This window comes from Gigantopelta aegis, unplaced genomic scaffold (assembly GCF_016097555.1).
Source record: "Gigantopelta aegis isolate Gae_Host unplaced genomic scaffold, Gae_host_genome ctg4972_pilon_pilon, whole genome shotgun sequence".
NCBI lineage: Eukaryota > Metazoa > Mollusca > Gastropoda > Neomphalida > Peltospiridae > Gigantopelta > Gigantopelta aegis.
Window position 1 is genome coordinate 10895 of NW_024534146.1, and position 7175 is coordinate 18069.

The 7175-nt window shown below is 33.0% G+C and overlaps 1 pseudogene; it reads right to left on the bottom strand.

The window, feature by feature from the left end:
* Positions 1 to 600: 600 nt before the first annotated feature.
* LOC121366193 lies at positions 601 to 6107 on the bottom strand (annotated as a pseudogene).
* Positions 6108 to 7175: the final 1068 nt, after the last annotated feature.

Below are 7175 nucleotides of genomic sequence, written 5' to 3' on the forward strand. Positions count from 1 at the left end.
TTTATTATTGATCCCATAGACAGGTACTAACAAACACTAACTATTGCTATAACAAGGGAACACACCCTCTAACTTTGAATGCACATCTATGTTGCTAGTTTATTGTGTACAAATAGTTTATAAACAGTATTTGCAAAACTACTATTTTGAATGTGATAGGGTGACAGAATTTTTATAAAAATAGAAATTATCATAAACTCTATTAAAGCATTAGGTTGTTTTTTATCAACAAAACTTGACAAGATTCATGCCTAAATCAAAGAAATAGTTTTAAGTTGTATTATTATCAATATTATTTTTCTCATGCACAGGATAAGTGTCTAATGTAGTGTAGAATGACCTCAATATCTATTTTATCTATTTTTTGACAATGTTACTGATTCTGTGTCAATGACCAGGATCAGTGTACGAGTCAATAACATCAAGGATTTACTATTTACAGATAAGCATTTTAAATTGGATCAACAACAAACTGTTCATACTACAACAATATACACATTAAAGATAATACATTAAATTATACATTTATTAGTAGTGAACTAAACACATTTAAGTCACTAAATTAGTCCAATTTGAAAATACAACAAATAATTTTAGTTGTTACTCTTCTAATTTACGGAAAGCTTCTTGCATATCTTCATTGAGTTTAGCATATTCTGACTTTATCTTGGGTTCTCATCACTATAAGGATCCTGAGAGAGAGAGAGAGAGAGAGAGAGAGAGACAGAGATTCCTCGACACTACACAACTACTTAACATACCATAAATTTCATTCTAGTCAATTGATGTAAATGTCACTGCACTGTTCTCTAATTATAGCCCATGTGATCTTATTATCAGACTGAGCAGTGTTCTCCACAGCACGTTGAGCCAGATTATAAAATGCTACAATATTCTGTAACATACCTACTGTCTTATAGAATGGACAATAACGATCATATGGAGTGTATGAATTTTGTTGTAGGAAATCATCTTTGATCAACTTGGCCACCTCAAGTGTGATCTTATCTGATTCAGCACACAAGTGATCCCTTGAGACAAGAGAGAAAGAACATGACACATGTACAATGTTTGCTAAGCTCAATTATTAGAGTTCAATGAATAATAATAGACTTTGGCTCTCCTACCTTTCCTACCAGCTGTACAATTTCAGACAAGTCTTCTTCCTCTTGTAAAATCTCTTTAACCTGTATAACAATCACATGATAGTCACATGACAGTCACATGATCATGTACAAAATGTACCGTTGTTCTCAGTTGAACAAATTCTGAATAGTTCTTGTCATAGAAGTCGTCCAATATTCTCATATATTTGCTGTAACTTAGCAACCAATTAATAGATGGAAAATGCTTTCTCTGAGCCAACTTCTTATCCAGTCCCCAAAAACACTAGAAACAAAGAGAGACATATATCAGTTATCAAGGAATTTAAAGTTCATTTGTGTTATTACCTGTACAATGTTAAGTGTTTGTGCAGTTACAGGATCAGAGAAATCTCCTCCAGGAGGACTTACAGCTCCTACAATAGTGACACTGCCTTCTCTGGTTGGGTTACCAGTACATATAACACGACAGCTCTCTCATAGAAAGAAGCAAGACGAGCACCTAAATATGCTGGGAAAACCATTCTCTAAAGAGAGAGAGGGAGACAAAAGTATGTAGCTGAGTTTTGGTTATTTGATGTCATTGCTTACAGCTGGCATTTTCAGCTAGACGACCAGAGATCTCACGAAGAGCTTCAGCCCAAGGGAGGTGGAGTCAGCCATCATACTGACATTGTAACCCATATCACGGAAAATACTCAGACAATGTGATACATACATACATTAAGAAATTAATGACTACTTTAAAATACATATAAACCCTTTATCAATAAGACACTAAATAATAAAAGAGGGTGTGTCTTTTATTAGGGGTTAAATATTAATACTAAGAAATCCACAAGGGACACTTGCTGGTATTCTAAATAGTAATATAATGAAGTCTCTCACAAACTGAAATTTAAACCTTAAAAACTAAAAAACATTTACATTCTAATAATAAAAAGGGTAGGAGTACTGACAATATATTATAGTGAATGTTTTTGTTTACCTTATAGATGGAAGCTTCTCTAGCTGCTACAGGCATATTGGATGTGTTTAGCAACTAGAGCTGTTCGTTTCATAATGGACTCCTCAACACCTTTGATCTCAAACCTTAAGCTAATAAATGTACACAATTAAGTAAAAGGATGTATAGTTAAGTAAATGGATGTATAGTTAAGTAAATGGATGTATAGATAAGTAAATGGATGTATAGTTAAGTAAATGGATGTATAGTTAAGTAAAATGGATGTATAGTTAAGTAAATGGATGTATAGTTAAGTAGATGGATGTATAGATAAGTAGATGGATGTATAGTTAAGTAAATGGAATATAGTTAAGTAAATGGATATATAGCTAAGTAAAGGATGTATAGTTAGAGGATGGACACAATGAAGGTATATATAGATAAATGAGTATCGTCAAAACAATGGATGATCATTACCTCGGGGGGAAATCTCGAAGTACTTCAGACATTTCATTACCTCTCTTCCACATCCAACATATATAATGACCTCAGAATTAGAGTATTGGATAAGTTTGTGAAATAACAGTTTTACCACAACCAAATGCACAGGAATAGACTGTAGTACCTCCTTGAACACAACCTAGAGAAGAGAGATGAGAGAGAGAGAGAGAGAGAAAGAGAGAAAGAGAGAAAAAAAGAGAGGGAGAGAGAAGAGAAAGGAGGGGAAGAAGGGAGATAAGAGCGACAGATGAGAGAGAGAGAGAGAGAAAGATAATATATTATATATAATAGACGAGAGTACGAGAGAGAATGGAGAGAGAGAGAGAGAGAGAGAGAAGGAGAGAGAGAGAGAGAGAGAGAAGAGAGGAGAGAGATGAGAGAGAGAGAGGATAAAGGCAAGAGAAAAGTAACAACAACCAAAGGGAGAGAGAAAGAAAGGGAGAAGACTCACGGAAAGAGAGAATCAAGTACTCTTTGACCAGTTAGCAAAGGATAATTGGCTGGCTAATTTGTCATTTACTGGACGCATCTGGCGTACAGCCACACACACCTACATAGAAAAGGAAGAACATAACTTTAGTACAATGTCTATATATAGTTTATACATTACTTCATACCGGACCATTGTACAATGTCTATATATAGTTTATATATAGTTTATACATTACTTCATACCTGGACCATTGTGTATTCTGTTTCCTCTCCATCAAATTCAGTCTTTAAAATTACATCCTATATCACAAAAATATAGTACCATAATATTATATATCCAAATTATTATTATGTGTCCACAAATTAGCTCACATTGATAGTGTAATCTCCAGCTGGTGCAATGTAAGTGATAGTACCAGCTGCTTTAGGAGGGAGGGCAATGCGATGATCGATAAGAGTATTCTCTATCACAGTTCCATACAAATCACCACCAGAGATGTGACTTCCAATCTAGAGAGAAAGAGAGAGAGAGAGAGAGAGAGAGAGAGAGACATTCAAAATACATCCTTGTAAACCCTCTCTTTACCTTAAATTGCTTTGTAGGTTCAAAATGCCAGTTCGTCTCTCGACTTAAACTATAAACATTGACACCACGAGGAATATAGATACTCTTAGTCATATCAGAAATATCCTTAGTAAAATAAAAAAAAGTAATGATAAACTAATATACAGAACATATCGTTCACTTTTAATGGACGCTGAATTCCATCAAAATATTGCCCATTATACCTTAAAATAACAATGGCTATTAAAAGCACAAAGGGTTGTAACATTTCAACTTACCAGGACCTAGTTCCACTGACAAAGGCTTACCAGTTCGTAGTACAGGATCCCCAATAGTAACACCAGCTAAACAATAAGTTAAGTCATGTGATAACTATGTCATTAATATTATATATCAAATGATTGTCACATGACTTGTAGGATACAGGTCTCTTCATAGACTTGAATGGTAGCCAGATCTCCTTCTAATCTGATGATCTCTCCTACCAGTTCACTATGACCTACACGTACTAACTCATACATAGCAGCTCCACTCATCTGTTGAGCAATAACCACTATAGAGAAATGAAAAATTGAATAACTGATAAATTAATACACAAATAAATGAATAGAGAGATAAGCCAAGAAAATTATATTTATTATACAGTTTGTGGGCAATTAAGTGAGTAAATTAAGCAAAAATAACAATAGATTAATAAGGTACTCATTACAATCATACAATCAGTATCATATATAGACAGTCAAGGTACTCATTACAATCATACAATCAGTGTCATATATAGACAGTCAAGGTACTCATTACAATCATACAATCAGTATCATATATAGACAGTCAAGGTACTCATTACAATCATACAATCAGTGTCATATATAGACAGTCAAGGTACTCATTACAATCATACAATCAGTGTCATATATAGTCAAGTACTCATTACAATCATACAACAGCATCATCAAGACAGTCAAGGTACTCATTACATTACAATCATCATATATAGACAGTCAGTAGTCATTACAATCATACAATCAGTGTCATATATAGACAGGTAGTCATTACAATCATACTCATATATAGACAGTCAAGGTATCATTACAATCATACAATCAGTATCATATATAGACAGTCAAGGTACTCATTACAATCATACAATCAGTGTCATATATAGACAGTCAAGGTACTCATTACAATCATACAATCAGTATCATATATAGTCAAGGTACTCATTACAATCATACAATCAGTATCATATATAGACAGTCAAGGTACTCATTACAATCATACAATCAGTGTCATATATAGACAGTCAAGGTAGTACAATTACAATCATGTCATATATAGACAGTCAAGGTACTCATTACAATCATACAATCAGTCATATATAGACAGTAGGTACATTACAATCATACAATCAGTGTCATATATAGACAGTCAAGGTATCATTACAATCATACAATCAGTATCATATATAGACAGTCAAGGTACTCATTACAATCATACAATCATCATATATAGACAGTCAAGGTACTCATTACAATCATACAATCAGTCATATATAGACAGTCAAGGTACTCATTACACTCATACAATCATCATATAGACAGTCAAGGTACTCATTACAATCATACAATCAGTGTCATATATAGACAGTCAAGGTACTCATTACAATCAGTACAATCAGTATCATATATAGACAGTCAAGGTACTCATTACAATCATACAATCAGTATCATATATAGACAGTCAAGGTACTCATTACAATCATACAATCAGTATCATATATAGACAGTCAAGGTACTCATTACAATCATACAATCAGTATCATATATAGACAGTCAAGGTACTCATTACAATCATACAATCAGTATCATACAATCAGTATCATATAGAACAGTCAAGGTACTCATTACAATCATACAATCAGTATCATATATAGACAGTCAAATACTCGTTATATTGTCACGTTCTCTACAAAACCTTAGCTACAACTTGTGATACAAGTTATCCATTGAGTGTCTATTGCTTCAAAAGTGTCACATACAATAACTCCATTCATTCCTCTATTTGTAGCACTAACTTGCTACCTTGTACTCTCATCATAGCAACAATAGCTATATATAACATGTAAAACTATGCTGTTTAAATCAATTGATTCTTCCAGTTAAAACAGTTATTGATTACCAGTTCTATTAATACTTATATATCAATAGACTGGTAATAGTTTATACTATGTCAATATACAAATGAGTCATTGGCTTTATATCACTTAGTATATTATAATACATTGATATAAAAAGCCATTATTGGTCATATTTATATTACATCATGTTGAGATAGCTGTAACTATAGTTCATATTTTTATTAGAGAAGTATAAGTTACGGTAACTTAAAACATCCACCATACAACACAAGTTAAGTTATAACATGCCCCTCCCATTTACTGCCCAGGAAAAGTTGTGGTTTGTCTTTTTCTCTACTTACCAGGTCCTGATACTCCAAATACATAGCCATAGAGGCTCTCTTTCTCTGCATCTGCAACTTTGGGAAGTTCTCTTGTCGACATTATTCTCTGTCTTTAGGTCCTGAACTCAGCCCTGTTAAAACACCCACGCAATTAGACCATGTGATCTGAACAGTCCCATTCCTGTATTTCCGTACCAAGTTACGAGCCCCTCCTCACTTCTTCTTATCTTCTGGAGTAGTGGTAAGTCCAATAATGAACAAAGTAATAAAATATAAAACCTAACATAAATTGAAAGAAATATATTGACATTATAAGCGATAGTTTAATAATTTAGCGAAGGTTCAAAGGATTCTCATTGAAATATAGGGCCTGAATTTTTATCCATTGGATAGATCAGATGTAAACAATTGCAGATTTATATTCTCTGTCTTGAACAAATGTGGTTTGAGACTAGAGAAGGAGATGTTTATGCATGTATACTAGACTAGTGTCACATCTAATATAACAAATTATATCTTAATAGTACAGAAGTTTAATATCATTAACAATAAAAGGGTTCATAGGCCAAGTAAAGTTGAATCTTAGAGAAATATGTTTCTGAATTGTTGACAACCTAGACTTAATTTGATGATATAGCACTAGAGGATATTACCCTTTGTGGTCCCATGATACTACTTAGTGAATTCCTAAAACATGTACATAGTATACCTGTAGTATGCAAGTATTATTCATTATATAAAGTATGAGTATATATTACTGATCTGTCATGATAGTAGTTAGCAGTTTTATAGTGTATCATGAATTGATCTAGTAAAAATTTATGCTTTCATTTTGATATCTCTTCTATTATATAGACAAACTGTAGCTATGAGAATGTCAATATTGCTATCTGTTATTTTTGTGTTGATTATTATTTTAACTGTCTCAGCTGATGAAGTTATCATTTACATTAACTCTTCATCACCACTAGCTTCCAATACCACTTCATGTGGTAATGTTACTACACCTTGTTATACCTTTGATCTTGGACTGGATGTTGCTCAAGAAAAGCTAATGGAAAACACATCAATTATCTATTACATTAATGATATCACATGGTGAGCAATATAAACATACTAGTATGACTAATGGTGTCTTTGATGAGGTAAATGGTTTATCAATCATTGG